A 17,945-nucleotide genomic window follows, 5' to 3' on the forward strand; every position below is an offset into this window, starting at 1 on the left:
TGAGACCAATAAATTTAAAATTTTATAAAAAAGAATTGTTTGTGACATATAGATTATCAACTAATATCAGGGAAGATGTAAACTGAAAAAACAGCCACAGAAAAAACTAAAAACATAATTTTTAAAAATCTACTCTTCACAAAAAAGCATCAGTCCTAGACCATTTTATGAATGAGTTCTACATAACCTTTAAAAGACACATTTTTTCCCCCCATGTTTTATTTAAACTGTTTCAGGCCACAAAATAGATACAAAATATCCTTACTTGTTCTATAAGCCTAGCATAACACCAACTTGAGTAAAGACTGCCCCAAACAGCCTTTTCTAAATCTCATATAAGATTATGAAAGTAAAAATATTTTTCCAAAAAGCACAAATCAAAACTATAAGAACGATATATCACAACTAAGTAAGACTTCTTATAAGAATAAAAAAGTAGCTAAATTGTTCAACAAAGAAATTTATTAATTCCTTATAAATAGAAGAAGAAAATCTACATGATTCTTCTAAAAGAAGTTGAAAAAAATCACAAACCTAGGAATAGCATGAAAATAGGGTGTTCTGTAAGAAATTAATGTGAGTTTTTTTCCCACTCCTTTAAACACATTAGTTAAGAATAAAAGATAGTTTTACCCCTTTTCAAGAGGACTGCCAAGCTATGGCCTAGGTTTTCCTCACCTGGAACTGGAATGGAGCTCTTTTTTGTACCTAATTATTTTACTATCCTATTTAATTTTTTTTATTAAAAAAAATTTTTTTGTTACATAATGGGTTGATTTTTTTTAATTAAATTCAATTAACATATAATGTATTATTAGTTTCATAGGTAGAGTTCAATGATTCATCAATTGCATATAACACCCAGTGCTCATTCCATCATGTGCCCTCCTTAGTGCCCATCATCCAGTCACCCCATCCTCCTACCCTTTTCCCCTCCAACAACCCTTGGTTTGTTTCCCATGGTTAAGAGTCTTACAGTTTGTCTCTCTCTCTGATTTCATCTTGTTTTATTTTTCCCTCCCTTCCCCTAAGCTCTTCTGTTTTGTTTCTTAAATTCTACATATGAGCAAAATCTTAAGATAATTGTCTTTCTCTGATTGACATATTTCACTTAGCATAATGCCCTCTGGTTCCATCCACATCTTTGCAAATGGGGGATTTCATTTTTTGATGGCTGAGTAGTATTCCATTGGGAATACCACATCTTCTTTATCCATTCCTCTGTCCATGGACATCTGAGCTTTTGTATCGCCTGGCTAGTAAAGGAGAAATCAGCACTAAAGTACTTGCCATCCTGGAGATCACCAAGCTCTAGGTTTAGAAGATCTTGTTAACCGAGAGTGTTTAAGCTAGACTGTCCAAGAGAAGACAGAAAAGACTTTTGACTTGTGGAACTTGAAAGGCAAGAACGACTTTACTGAAAACTCAAATATGGAAAACACTGCAGTTTTTAGAGAGGTGATGATTGGGGGAATTGGGGTGGGGATGATTAGGGTGGGGAATGACCTGAGCCAAATGGTCTGTCACTCTGGTTCAGAGTTGACAGCAATCCTATTGCTGCAGGGACAGAAGTCAAGGCTTGTAGAAGCTGAGCCAGCAGGACTGAAACCCTGGGTGTGTGCTGAGGGCTCCAGGCCTCTGCAGCACAGTGTGGTTTACGTGTGCACACATGCATACATCCGTGTGTGTGTACACATCCCTGCATGATGTTCTGGATCTGGCCTATCAGCTATCATAGTCAACACATAATTTTTGTGAAATAGTTTTAAGACTATGAGAATGAATAAGAGAATTTTATCAGATGGCTAGCTATAAGATCAACACATGAAAGAGATTTGTTTTCCTGACTGCTGGCATTAACCACTCCCCAAAATCATGAGAAAAATATTCACTCTCACTAGCCTATTTTACATGTTAGAATAAACATCATTTAAAAAAATGTGTCAAACCTATGAGGAAAAAAAAATCATAAAATCTTTTGAAGAAGATATTGAGCACCTGATTAAGGGGAAAACATACTATGTTTCTGGATATACTATTTTTCTAGTTTATAAAAGTAGGGTAGGGTGTTGTATCCAATACCAAAACCTAAAAGTAGCCCCTGGGTGGCTCAGTGGGTTAAGCCTCTGCCTTTGGCTCAGGTCATGATCTCAGGGTCCTGGGATCGAGCCCCGCATCGGGCTCTCTGCTCAGCAGGCAGCCTGCTTCTCCCCCACCCCTGCCTGCCTCTCTGTCTACTTGTGATCTGTCTGTCAAATAAATAAATAAAATCTTTTAAAAATAAAAAAATAAATAAAAGTAGGGTAAATAAAAGTAGGGTAAATATTTAACCTCTCTGAATCTTATTTCCCTTATTTGTAAGAAGGAAACAAAAATATTACTGACTTAATTAGGTTTTTATGAGAATTAAATGAGTTAATTCATATAAAGTATAATTGTTACTAATAAAAATATGTCCGTTATTTTCAAATTAATCTATAATTTTGATGCAGTTCTAAATAAAATCTCCCCAAATTTTTATGATACATGAAAAAGATAATTCTTAAATTCAAATACAAATGTAAATGTTAAAAACTACTAATAGAAATGATGAAAATTTAGGATTATGATGGGAAACTTGATCCAACTTGAACATTTCAAAGCACATTTTGGAGAACTTCAGTAATAAAAAACAATGTAACATTAATTAAAATAACAGGCAAATAAAACTGTGGAAAGAACCAAGATGCCCTTCAACGGACGAATGGATAAGGAAAATGGGGTCCATATACACTATAGAGTATTATGCCTCCCTCAGAAAGGATGAATACCCAACTTTTGTAGCAACATGGATGGGACTGGAAGAGATTATGCTGAGTGAAATAAGTCAACCAGAGAGAGTCAATTATCATATGGTTTCAGGTCTTTGTGGATCATAACAAATAGCATGAAGGACATGGGGAGTTAGAGAGGAGAAGGGAGTTGGGGGAAATTGGAAGGGGAGGTGAACCATGAGAGACTATAGACTCTGAAAAACAATCTGAGGGATTTGAAGTGGCGAGGGGCGGGTGGGAGGTTGGGGTACCAGGTGGTGGGTATTATAGAGGGCACAGATTGCATGGAGCACTGGGTGTGGTGAAAAAATAATGAATACTGTTATGCTGAAAATTAAATAAATAAATAAATAAATAAGTAAATAACAGGCAAATATTTCAAATAATAGAGAATAGAATAAAGAGCCTAAACAGTTTCCTGTATCTGTAAATATGGGATATGATCTAAGAAAAATACAAGATTTGAGATTCATGGGAAAGAATGGACTATTCAAAGAATTTAGTTGGAACAAATAACTATCTATTGTATCTTTATCCAATACCAAAACCTAAAATAAATTCCTGATGTGGTTCCAAGTTAAATGAAAAACCACAACTATAAAAGTATTACAAGAAAATATAAGAAGCATGCCTCACTGGCTCAGTCAGTAGAGCATGTGACTCTTGATCTCAGGTTTGTGGGTTCAGGCCCCATGTTGGGTGGACAGATTATTTTAAAAACAAAATATTTTGTGCTCGTTTCGGCAGCACATATACTAAAATTGGGACGATAAAAAACAAAATATTTTTTAGAAAGAGAAAAATGAGAAATAATATATAACTTTAAGGAAACACTACAAAATACATTAATCAAGGTTTAACTAAGCATAACAGAAATTATTCCACCTTGCGTAAGCAGAAAACATTTAAATACATAGAACCTAATTCTTAGAAAATTATCAGAAGGGATTGAAAGAACAAGATCTAAGTAGAACTTTAAAAAAGAATTTCCAAAACATCATTGTAGATCTGGCCCACCAAAATAATCAATAGCTCTGCTCTGATCAGAAAATTCCATGATCAGAAAACTGGGGAATCAACTAACTTTAAGACCACTACACATCAGCCCTCGCATCCTAGCTAAACGGAGCCCCCATCTACCCTGTTTCTTGACATCCTTGAAAGTAAAGAGCAAGAACTGAGGCTTCTTCTGCTGTCTCTGAAAACCAAATGCCCCTTCCATCAGGCTCATCTGTGGAAGCAGCTAGACTAGCTAAGGCATGGACCCATCTCACTCCCACCTTCTAAATCTTGGGGAGAACAGGCTTCTCCACTAGGAGTTAGTTCACGTGTAGAACTCAAGTTCAGACGGATTTTGTGAAAAGTAGCCTTTCTACATTCTAGCCTTTCTACTTTCCAGCCTTCAGGACAAAGTAAGTCATGCTACAGGGGAACTGGAATCTCACGGAGGAGGTCAATTTGTGAGTCCTTTCACAATGAGAAAAATGGAAAACCCACAGTAAGAAAAGATAGGAGAAAGATAGGAAGAGATTGATAGATGTACTACATGACCATAAACAAAGTAAAATCAACAACAAATAACAACAAAAAGAAACATACAGGGAGGGTGGAAATATTTGCAATACATAGAACAGGTAAACTTCAGTGCTCGTAACATATGATCTCTGAATCACTAAGAAAAGCAACAGAGTAGCAATGTGAACACAGGCTCAGAGCAAGCAATGAACAGAAAAGGAAATGTATACAAACAATAAATGTACTAATAAATATTCCTCAACCAACCACTAAGGAGTGAAATGCATATAACAACAAGGTAGTATGATTTTTATCAGATTGGCAAAAAAAAATTATTTTAAGTGGTAATATACACAGTTGATGGAAATATAAATTCAATGTTGCCTTTTTGGAGGCAATGTTGCCATTTAGTATTGACAAAATTTTAAATGCCCATGCCATTTAACTGAACGTTTTCACTCCTAGGAATCAGACTTACAGAAACCTATTTAACGAAGCATCATTTATGATTGCAGAAAATGTAGACAGCCTGAATGCTTTCAAAAGGAAAAAGTGTTAAATAACTTAGGTATAGCTATTCTCTGAAATAAATGTTTTTAACATCTATATTTATTCATAGTATCTTTAAAAACAGTCACAAAATTTCTGGGGCAGGTACACATTATTACTCACAATAACCAGTATTTCCCCTTTGTCCCAAGTCTTCCCCTTTCTGGGAAGAGAGAAGAAGAGCTGGAGAGATGTTACCCTACCCTATAAAAGGGTCTCTACTACAGGTGGGGAACCCCATAAACATGAACCTGGGAAATTATACAGAAGAGAAATAGGCGTTCCCTGGCTTCTCCCCTGAGAGACAGACAGACCTCTGTTCCCAAATATAAACAAATTGTCTCTGGGAACAAAAGGGAAAGGATGTTAGGCTCTTAATCTTTGGAATATAAATAAACGTCTCTAGGGGAAGGATAAGACAAGCATGTCTGAGCTTACAACCCTGGAATGTTTCCATATTTGGAGGAGGAAAGTTTATTACTTTTTGGAAGGGAGCAGATGGCGCCAGGTCTAACACCCTGGATGCGAGGAAGAAGTCGATCTGGGAAAACGGAAATGTTCTCTAGCCTGTTGTTTTCCTTCCCTTATGAAGCCAAACTATGCAAAAACATGACCCTAAGCAGACGAATAAAAAGTAAATTTATGATATTTGTACCCAGGGTAATCAAAATATAGATCAAAATATAGAATCAATATATAAAATATTAAATGAAAAGTAAGGACGATATATTAAATAGTATCTCACCTACATGGAATTGGTAAAGCAGGTTGTTAACACGGCTATCTCTTAGGAAAGGAGAATGGATGTGAACAGTAAAGAAGGGAACTTTGTTTAAACTATATATAATTTTTGTTATTGAATTTGGGTGTAAACTGAGGGACAATTTTTAAAATATCTTCTTTTCTGTGTTTTCAAGATTCCTTGCAATAGATATATGTTAGTTTTATAATAAAAGTCACTTTTTTATAATCAATTCGTTCATCAAGTGTTCTTTATGCTTCACAACAGCCACAGATTAATAAGTTGTATCTGTTATCACTGAATTTATCATTCATTCCAAAAGAGAAATGGTGCACCATTATTGATAAAATGAGATTATCTTCTTCTGCTATTTATCAATGTTTGTTCCACAGTAACATTTTAAAATTTCATTCGTTGGGGCACCTGGGTGTCAGGTGTCTGCCTTCAGCTCAGGTCATGATCTCAGGGTCCTGGGACCCAGCCCTTATTAGGCTCATGTGGGAGTCAGCTTCACCCTCTCCCTCCGTGCCTCTCCCCTTCCCGATCCTCCCCTTCTTCCCCAGCCCCGCTCATGCTCTCTCTCCCCTAGATAAATAAATAAAATATTTAAATTTTTTTCACTCATTTATCAACATTTATTTAGTATCTATTACATGCGTGGCATTATAACTGGCACTGAGGTTATTAAAAAATAGTTGGTCCTTCTTGAACAGCTCACAATCTACTGAGGGTAAAAGACTTGTGTTAGAGTATGTTGTAATTCCTTATGATAAACAACAACATGTGAACTAAGAGTGGTATAGACCATGCAAGGGCAGCTCACCCTGCTTGAGAGGGGGAGTGTTTCATGAAAAGGTGACGTTTGAAATAAGGCCTGAAGAACTCCATTCTACCACAGTACAGCTGAAGGAAATCAGACCGCAAGGTAATTTCATATATATCAACCCAGGAAAGACCCTTCTGTTTGTGGCTTGATTTTTAAACCAAATACTACTTGTTATCTACTCCCAAATAGTAGATAACACAAATTTCCAACATATTAGAGAGACTGAGTCCATGAGAAGACAGAGATGCCTCTGGCTGACTGAGAGAGATTTCTGGAACTATTATTACAAGTTGGAGGTGTTGTTTAACTGTAGATGATTCTTAAGTCTTAAAAAGTAAGTCATGTAAAATAGATGTTCTTGATAAAATTCAGAGGAGAGTAATGTAATGATTAAGTTCTAAGCCTTAAGTTCCTTTGGTTTGAAGCGAAAAGTACCAGTAACTGTTATGTCCTCTCTTCATTATTCTGATAGAGACTTGAGGGGAGTCAGATGACACTGAAGGTTAACTCAGTAGATCTCAAAATGTGGTCCTCAGATTAGCAGCATCAGTATCACTAGGAACCTGTTAGCAATGTGAATTCTCAGTCCCCACTCTAGATTACTGAATCAGAAACTCCATGGAGGGGTCCAGCAGTTCATGTTTTAACAAGCCCTTCATGTGATTCTGATGCCCATGGCTTAATCAGGTTTGAGAACCACTATACTAAGGCAAGCTCTCAGTCATTCACATGCAGCCAGTTAATGGCTTTAATTTAACCAGCTATCTCTTGTCTATGTACCGGCAGAAAGAAGGAAACATGGCAGAAAGGAGAATTTAAGAAACATTTTGGTATTTTTCTCAAATACATGTATATAAATAACATTTAATAGAGAGCACATGGGTGAGAATACTCTTTTTATTTGAAAGAAAACCACCCTACAAGTGGTAGGATGGATATTTTGGTCTCTATTGCTTCATGGGCTTCAGAGAATCAATGGAAGCCATATCTGGACAGTCTTCACAGTGACAAAGCAGGCAATCTTTGATTTGTTATGACTTGAGAAAAACGGGAAGATGCTCCTGGTTCAAACACCTGTCCAGCCAGAAGCCACATGATTAAAAGTGCACTATCAGAGACTAACTTCTTCCCCCTTCAGTGAAGCATTTCTCTGAATATTCTTAAAAACTCAAATACCCTCTGGAGGAATATACTTTAAATCATCACCAATCTGATTCAACCATGAATTCATTACCAACAATCTTTTGTTCTGAAACCAGAGCTCTAGGAAGTATACAGTACAGTACAGCTCTAGGAAGTGTACAGTAAGGCCCTGGTCTCTCTGGGTGGGAAATAATGCAGACAATGAAGGTGGGGATGTTAGTCATTGGAAATCTATTTCCACACTTTCATCCACTGTAGACTAATTCTGGCATACCATTAGATAAGCCCTCTACCCCTCAGTATCTCAAATTCTCAGCAATTAAAAGTCTTACAAGTTTAGGGTTTTGAAAATGCTCAGCAATCTTTAAGGGCTAAATATGTGGAGAAAAAAATCACATCAGTGTATGGAAGGTAATCATTCTGGCTAATTTCACTCATTACTCCCATTATTAGTGCCAGTCTAAAGACCATCTAGAGTCCTTGGTGAAATCAGAGAAGTCATTTGCTGGCACCCAAGTATCATCTCCTGGTGATAGCTTATTGTACCCAATGAATAAAAAGGTTGATTAAATTATAACCACATATTAATGGATGCTCAAAGCCCTGAATTATTTTTGTGGCAACAAAAGCATGGGGAGGAGACAAGTGCTATTTTCCAGTAACCTATACTACTCACACTGTTTAGTTTACCTGTTTTGTTTTCTTCAATATTCCTTTAAGATAAGAAGAAAGAATTCCTTATATTTTATTATAGAACTGAGTTTAGTGGTTAATTAATAACTTGGACAGCAACTTTAAACCACTTTCCTGCCACCTAATGAAGAATAAGATGTCTCAAGATTTTCTTTCTATTCTTGGCAGCAGAGCTGCTGAAGAGATAAACAACCAGAGCTGCTAACATAAATCACACTCTAGGAGATAAACTGCCCGACCTTTTGGGGAACCATTTACACTTGTATAACACTGAAATCCAAGGAGCCCAGAACAGTTGGGGTAGGTTACCATGTACACACATTTTTAAGTATTTAATCTTGCCACTCATTAAGTGAGGAAATAGAAAAAAAGAGTTATGAATACACTCTCTTGGACCTAATACCACAGTAGGGAGTAATCAAATAAAGCCCAAACTTCCTGCATCCTGGTTCCATCCATTCCTCTCTCTCATCTTTTCCCTTTACAAGCAGAGTTTTCTCAGTGGCAAAAGTGCTCTTGGACAGCAATTTCTGATTCTCCATCCTTGCCCACACAACACAAATTTTGTTCCCCAGAAGCTGACACTCAAGGATAAATCCTAGAATCACCCTGGATCAGTGTCTTTCCCTGCTCCCTCCTCAGCCCATCAGATCAGCCAAGTCCTACCTCCAATATATACATGTCAAATCCAAGCACTTCTCAACATCTCCACTGACACCCTATCTACCCGCCCCCTCCCACCAGTATCTCTCACCTGGACCCTGTTTCTTCCCTTTCTCTCTACAGCCCACTAATTGCACAAGAGTCTGACTCATCTATAACATAAATCAGATCTTATGACTACCGTGCTTCAAATCCTCCTGCAGTTTCTGAGTATAATTACAATAAATTTCAAATTCTATCATGGTCCCTTAGGCTCTGTCTCTTAATCTTCATCATGTTCTCCTTGTGGCCTGGATGCAGACATTCCAACTTCGCTGGCCCTCTGTTTGGTTCCTCAACCATGCCTACCTTATTGACTTCCAAGAGTTCTCTCCCAGAAAGATCCTCACCTGAATCTTTGCCCAGCAGACATCTTTGCATTATTCAAATCTCAGCATACAATTACCTCCTCAGAGAAGGATTTTCTGAAATGCCTGCCCACACCACAGCTCAGCCATTCTATCACAATATTTGTTTTAATTTTCTCTTCATCACTCATCATACATGGCATTTTCTTATTTATTAAATATCTGTCTCACCATACTAGACTATAAGCTTCATAAAAGCAGGGACCTTTTTCTCTTACCCCTTAATCTCTAATGCCCAGAGCCATACCAAGGGCAGAATGGTACTTGATATATATTTGTTGAATCAATGAATAAACTCTTCTGACTAAACTCACTCTATAAAAGTTTCAGTCAAATATGTAATGCTAAGAATAGTCAATTCAACAATATTTTTATGTGTTACCAAGTGCCAAACACTGTTCTGGGGGTTTTGTTGGAGTTGGTTTGCATTTATCTACTAAAGTTGAATAAAACATGTTTTGATCATAATAACATACCAGTTAATTGCCATTTGAAGAGAAGTCCAATGTGAGGAGCACAGGCACTTACTGACACTTACTGACACTTACTCCTGACATGACTGTTGGCACTGGGGCTTCACTAAAAAGTACAAGTTTATCATTGCCTCTGGAAAAACAAATCACAGAATACCTTTCCTTAGGATGGTGGAGCAGAAGCACATCTACAGATATTCAAGAGTAAGACAAGGTTCAACTCCTAAGTCCGCCTTTTATAATATGTGTAACTTTGGGCAGGTTACCTTATCTCTCTGTGCCTCAGTTGTACATCTTTTAAAGCTACAAAAATTATTAACTTTCCTGCTTACTTCATAGAGTTATAACCATCAAAGAAATATTGCAACTAACAACACTACATTCTAAAGATGTATGTGGTTTAAGATTATAAACATGTGCATGCTGACAGAGAAAGGCTAACAGTGGAACAGTAAATGATTTACAAAATACATTTACAACTTACGTTCAATTAATTCATGTTCAATATAAACAATAAGTCACTAAAAGTTAGAATAGTTGGATTTTTCCAAACACATTTGTTTACGATACATTTCCCAAACACATCCTCATTTCCAGGGTCCCTTCTTTGGATTTGTCCCTGTACATGAATCCTCTTCCTAAGAAGGAGGTCCCAGTATGTGTGATGTCCGTAGTTATTAGCAACGTCTCCTACCTAAAGAGAAACTAAACTCAAAACACAGACTAACCTCCAGTTATGACTGCAGTGACACGCTTAATGGTCTAAAATTCCCCCAAACTGTTTCAGAAACTAAATATAAATCACTGAGGATAATACCAGTCAGGAAGAAAAAGTGACACACTGAATCCTTAATATGGATGCAACAGGCACATATGTCAGTATAGTCCCCTCTGATAAGAAGGGGACTATAGTAGAGAATTCTTAGGCCCTTTTGGATGCCTCATAAATGCTCATAATCGATGAAATTCTCAACCCACATAGTTTTTCCAGCTACAGATTTGATAAAGAGAAGAAAGTACCATCTTAAAACTCTAACTTTAGTGATTTTTTTTTTGCCAAGTAATCCTAGACAAAACTGAACGATATATTTTTAAATGCTTTCTCTTGACTATCTTGCCTTGGAGGTTAAATCTGCTCTTGCTCTGTCTTTCCACTTGAAAGTCATTTGTATTTCATCAATTATTAGGCACCTATTTCATTTGACAATTTCCTGAAGCTCCTTCTTAATTATTTAAATACTCAGGAATATAAACTAAATAAGCTTGTGTGGACGTCCAGCTTAAAAAACCTTTTAACAATTTTCTCAGATGCACAGATTTAAGAATTGCACCATCAAGGTGCCAGAAATGTGTAAAGAGAACAAGATTTTTATTTTTTTTTTAAGATTTTATTTATTTATTTGATAGAGATCACAAGTAGATGGAGAGGCAGGCAGAGAGAGAGAGAGAGAAAGAGAGGGAAGCAGGCTCCCTGCTGAGCAGAGAGCCCGATGCGGGACTCGATCCCAGGACCCTGAGATCATGACCTGAGCCGAAGGCAGTGGCTTAACCCACTGAGCCACCCAGGCGCCCCGAGAACAAGATTTTTAAACAGCAAAATAAAAGTTAGTTCCACTTTAAGTATCCATTCAGAACACTTTAGAATATAATCTAGATAATAGGGCTCGTGTTTCTTTCTATCTTACACAACCAAGTTCACCCTCTTTAGCCTCACTCCTTCTAGACTTTGCACGGGTCACACCACAACACTGGTTACTGAGTGACCAGGGTGTATACAGAGGTTCTTGGTAAAAGAAGTGGGTAACTTCAAATCAAGAACTTTGATGCCTGCTGACTGCTGCCCATTTATGGTTTTGCACGAGGTTTCAGACAATGTCTCAATTCTGGGTTTGTATCCAAATTCCAGAGCCTGTGTTGAGTGTCTGTTGATCTGAGCATCTATACAGTCATAATCCATACCTGGTCCAGAATTAAATTCAAAGGACCCAAATTAATAAAAACATGAATGAAAGAGAAGAGATCACAACCAACACCAAGGAAATACAAACATTTGTAAGAAAATCTTTTAAGCAACTATATGCCAGAAAATTCAACAGTCTGGAAGAAATGGATGCATTCCTGGAGACTTATAAACACCAAAACAGAACCAGGAAGAAATAGAAAACCTAAACAGACCCATAATCAGTAAGGAGATTGAAGTAGTCATCAAAAATCTCCCAACAAAGAGTCTAGGGCCAGACAGCTTCCCCAGGGGAATTCTACCAAACATTTAAAGAAGAATTAATACCTATTCTCCTGAAATTGTTCCAAAAAATAGAAATGGGAGGAAAACTTCCAAGCTCATTTTATGAGGCAGCATTACCTTGATTCCAAAACCAGACAAAGACACCATCAAAAAGGAGAATTACAGACCAATATCATTGATGAACACAAATGCAAAAATTCTCACCAAAATCTAGCCAATAGGATCCAACAATACTTTAAAAAAATTATCCATCATGACCAAGTGGGATTTATTCCTGGGCTGCAAGCTTGGTTCAACATCCACAAATCAATCAATGTGATACAATACATTAATAAAAGAAAGAACAAGAACCATATGATGGTTCTCAATAGATGCTGGAAAAGCATTTGACAAAGTACAGCATCCTTTCTCTTTTTTTTTTCTAAAGATTTTATTTATTTATTTGACAGACAGATATCACAAGTTGGCAGAGAGGCAGGCAGAGAGAGAGAGGGGGAAGCAGGCTGAGCAGAGAGCCCGATGTGGGGCTCAATCCCAGAACCCTGGGATCATGACCTGAGCCGAAGGCAGATGCTTTAACCCACTGAGCCACCCAGGTGCCTCAGCATCCTTTCTTGATCAAAACTCTTCAAAGTGTAGAGATAGAGGGCACATACCTCACTACCATCAAAGCCATCTATGAAAGACCCACAGCGAATATCATTCTCAGTGGGGAAAAACTGAGAGCATTTCCCCTAAGATCAGGAACTTGGCAGGGATGTCCTCTATCACCGCTGCTATTCAAGATAGTACTAGAAGTCCTAGCCTCAGCAATCAGACAACAAAAAGAAATTAAAAGCATCCAAGTCAGCAAAGAAGAAGTCAAACTCTCATTCTTTGCAGATGATATGATAATTTATGTGGAAAACCCAAAGACTCCACTCCAAAACTGCTACAACTTATATAGAAACTCAGCAAAGTGTCAGGACATAAAATCAATGCTCAGAAATTGGTTGCATTTCTATACACCAACAGCAAGACAAAAGAAAGAAAAGTTAAGGAGTCGATCTCATTTACAATGGCACCCAAAACCGTAAGATACCTAGGAATAAACCTAACCAAAGAGGCACAGAATCTGTACTCAGAAAACTATAAAGTACTCATGAAAGAAACTGAGGAAGACACAAAGAAATGGAAAAATATTCCATGCTAATGGGTTGGAAGAGCAAATATTGTGAAAATGTCTATGCTACCTAAAGCAATCTACACGTTTAATGCAATCCCTATCAAAATACCATCAATGTTTTTCAAAGAAATGGAACAAATAATCCTAAAATTTATATGGAACCTGAAAAGACCCCAAATAGCTGGAGGAATGTTGAAAAAGAAAACCACAGTTGGTGGCATCACAATTCCAGACTCCAAGTTCTATTACAAAGCTGTCATCATCAACACAGTATGGTACTGGCACAAAGACACATAGATCAGTGGAACAGAATACAGAGCCCAGAAATAGACCCTCGACTCTATGGTCAATTAATCTTTGACAAAGCAGGAAAGAATATCTAATGAAAAAAGATGGTCTCTTCAACAAATGGTGTTGGGAAAATTGGACAACAGAAAGGTGAAACTGGACCATTTCCTAACACCACACACAAAAATAGACTCACAATGGATGAAAGACTCAATGTGAAACAGGAATCCATCAAAATCCTTGAGGAGAACACAGGCAGCAACCTCTTCGACCTCAGCCACAGCAACTTCTTCCTAGAAACATTGCCAAAGACAAGGGAAGCAAGGGTAAAAATGAACTTTTGGGACTTCATCGAGATCAAAAGTTTTTGCACAACAAAGGAAACAGTCAACAAAACTAAGAGGCAACTGACAGAATGGGAGAAGATATTTGCAAATGACATTATCAGATAAAGGGCTAGTATTCAAAATCTATAAAGAACTTATCAAATTCAACAACCAAAGAACAAATAATCCAGTCAAGAAGTGGGCAGAAGACATGAACAAATATTTCTGCAAAGAAGACATCCAAATGGCCAGTAAACACATAAAAAGTACTCAACATCACTCAGCATCAGGGAAATACAAATCAAAACCACAATGAGATACCATCTCACACCAGTCAGAATGGCTAAAATTAACAAGTCAGGAAAAGATAGATGTTGGCTAGGATGTAGAGAAAGGGGAACCCTTTTACACTGTTGGTGGGAATGCAAGCTGGTGCAGCCACTCTGGAAAACAGCAAGGAAGTTCCTCAAAAAGTTGAAAATAGAGCTACCCAATGACCCAGCAATCACACTACTGGGTATTTACCCCAAAGATACAAATGTAGTGATCTGAAGGGGCATGTGCAGCCAAATGTTTATAGCAGCAACGTCCACAACAGCCAAACTATGGAAAGAACCTAGATGTCCATCAACAGATGAACAGATAAAGAAGAAGTGGTATATATATATATATACAATGGAATACTATGCAGCCATCAAAAGAAATGAAATCTTGTCATTTGCAATGACATGGGTGGAACTAGAGGGCATTATGCTAAACGAAATAAGTCAATCAGAGAAAGACAAGTATCATATGATCTCTCTGATATGAGGAATTTGAGATGGTGGGGGTTGTGGGTGGTTGTTGGGGGTTGTGTGGGGCAGGGAAGGAAAAAAATGAAACAAGATAGGATCAGGAGGGAAACAAACCATAAGAGACTCTTAATCTCATGAAACGAACCGTGGGTTGCATTGGGGAGGGGTGAGTGGAGAGGGTGGTTGGGTTATGGACATTGGGGACGGTATGGGTGAGTGCTGTGAAATGTGTAAGCCTGATGATTCACAGACCTGTACCCAGGGACATGTAATACATTATATGTTGACAATAATAATTTTTTAAAAATTGTATATGTAGTTTTGTTTGTCTGTGTATGTATGTTTTAGGAAGGAGAACAATGGGTTATATTAGAAATTAAGAACCACCGATCTCCATTGTCTGTGTTCTTCTGATTCCTACCTTCCTCCTAGTTTGACTCACTGCCTTGCTTCAAACTAGGGCTTCAGCGTATGCCCAGATATAAAAGCACAGCCTCCCTCTGACCAGTTGGGACAGCCCTTGCCTATGTTTATCCAGCATCCCCCAGGCACTTTCCTGATCTCATCCTTCTCCTGAATCTTCTCTCTTCTTTGCACACCTTGCTATAGCTTTTGTTCTTGGTCCCAATGTCAATATGCAAATTCATGGTTCAACCATATACACCAATCTTAGACCCAGTTCTTATGATCCTATTCATTGTAAACACTGTTCTCTCACTGATTTTAAGTACATTGTCTTAAACAGATTTCAATCACTCACCACTCAGTACCATTGAAGATTTTTTTAAAAGATAGACATTTAGTAAGAATTTTAAGTATTTTGATACAATAAGCTAGCTGGCCTATTGAGTTAGTCAGGAAAAGGACTTTCCATTAAATGGTGGTGGTTTAAATATAAGACAAACCAATCATGACAGGAGTTTTGTACTAGCTATCATGGTCCATAAATAAATACTTGAAACCAGGCAACAGATAAGAAATAGTGGGCCCTCAGTTCTAACAGGTAATTATTGGGAAATGTCTAGCAGAATAAAGCATTAGAGTAAGCATTTACTCATTTTATTTTTTTTAATTTCTTTTTTATTGTGTTATGTTAGTCGCCATACAAAAACTAATGATGTATTGTAGAGTGAGTATTTAGATGACCTAAAAATCCTACCTGTAAAGATGAACTATTTTGTATAAAACTCAAGAGGAAGTTTACCTTTAAATTCAGTAAAAGATTATACATCCTCATAGTTTGATTTCTGGATTTCATATAACGCATAAACAATATTATATACTGCTACAACTAGTATCTTTCCCAAAGATAGCAGCCATATTATCAGTCAATTAAGGTTGAATAATCTAAATTTTATATATAATATAGATTACATATATTTTTAAATATAACCATTTTCTTATCATTTTAAATAATGTCCCTGTAAGTTTTAAGCAGAATTCTCAGGTAGACTCCCAAGATTCCTATCCCCTAGTTATTCAATCAAATGCCAATCTCAATACCATTCTAGAGGGATTTTTAAGATGTAAAGCCCCAAATCAACTGATCTTTAGAGACAGACAATACATGGGTAGTCTTGACCCAATCACAAAACCCCTGTAAAAGCAGTGTTTTCTGTGGCTTGTAGTAGAGGGCAAAATCCCAGAGATGTAAGCATGAAAAAAAATTTAATGCATTACTGCTGGCTTTGCAGATGGAGGGGCTGCATATAAGGACAAGAGAGCAGCCTCTAAGAGCTAAGAAAGACCCCTCAGCCAACAGTCAGCAAAGAAATGGCAACCTGAATAGCTGAAAAGAACTAAATTCTGCCAACACCCTAAATGAGTTTGGAAGTAGATTCTTCCCCAGAGTCTCTAGATTAAAGTTCCCCCTCCCCCATAGGCCAATGTCTTAATTTCTTCCTTGTGAGTCCCCAGGCAGAGAACCCACAGGATCCCCTACCATATTTCTGATCTACCCAACTCTGCTGATAAGTCGGTGTAATTTAAACCACTAACTGTGTGGTAATTTGTTATACTGCAGAAGATAACTAATATACTAATCTTCTGGGAACTTACATGCAATGCTTCTCCTGTATCTAATATTTTCATGCAGCTTTGTAGAAAAACTCAAAATCTGGCTCATGAGGAGAAACACAAGGCTACCAGGTGGCCATAGGAGAGGTCTGTTTACCATTCTGAAGATCTTTGGTTGAGTTACAATGAGCTGTTATAAGAAAATGACTCACTTGGCTTCAATAACAAGCTTAAGTAGAAGAATCAGCAGAACCAACTAACCAAAATGACTCTAACAATCATTTTCTAGACTGGGATGCATATTAGGAAGTTTTAGCAGAGGTGTCTGTTGAGATTAAATGCTTAATTTTAGAGCAAATAATTTTCTAATAAAAACAAATTATTGTAAAAACCAAAGAGGCAGAATTACACTGGATGATTCCATGGACACATGCAAGTAAATCCGTACCTATAGGCATGTAAAAATAGGTTTTAACACTGTCACCCAGCACATCTCAACATTGATCAACCATATGTATCTTTCCCCAACTTTCTGCCTTTCTCTTGACAGAATACACATAATTGGGGGACAAGGAAATTGGTGGTCTCCAGGGACCACAATGAAAGTGCATTAATCAGAATTCCCCTGGAAAAGCAGTACAGAGCTGTTTCTACTCATAGTCGAAATAGCTCAGCATGAGCCTCCAATTAAAAATTAATCAAATGAATAAGACCCTGCAATACAAAACAGCACAAGAAAATTAAACATCTCCCCAGGGGAAAGCCTACAAGTCATAAAAAATTAAAACATAAAACTGTGAATATTTACAAATATCATTTACAAACTTAAGGTTGTTGGTGACTCATGCCCATGGCAAGATCACAGGTCCTCAGGGAGCTTGAAAACCTTTCAGGGGTCAAAGCTTTGCCTGCCTGAGGACACACCAGAACCACCAGTTGGAGGATGATGGGGCAGTTAATAAAACACAGACTCTCAGTACCCACCCCCAGAGGTGGTGATTCAGAAGGTCTGAGAGGCAGACATTCTAGCTTGGGTAATTGCGACAAATAATCTGAAGGGATTCTGGTGGGCATCTAATCTGAGAAGCACACAGTAGCTGCCAGTGTCCTCACAGTGGTCTAACAAGTCTGGGGCCCTCCCAATGCAGCACACTGTCTATTACTCTGCTACTTGTTCAGGAAATGAACTTGTATTTGTGAATTACTCAGACACTTTCCAGTTTTCTTTCCCAGTTACAAATGAGATCATCCTAAGCAGAACTTTTAGGATAAACATTGGTGAACAAA

Source organism: Mustela erminea, chromosome 11, assembly GCF_009829155.1.
Source record: "Mustela erminea isolate mMusErm1 chromosome 11, mMusErm1.Pri, whole genome shotgun sequence".
NCBI classification, from domain to species: Eukaryota; Metazoa; Chordata; class Mammalia; order Carnivora; family Mustelidae; genus Mustela; species Mustela erminea.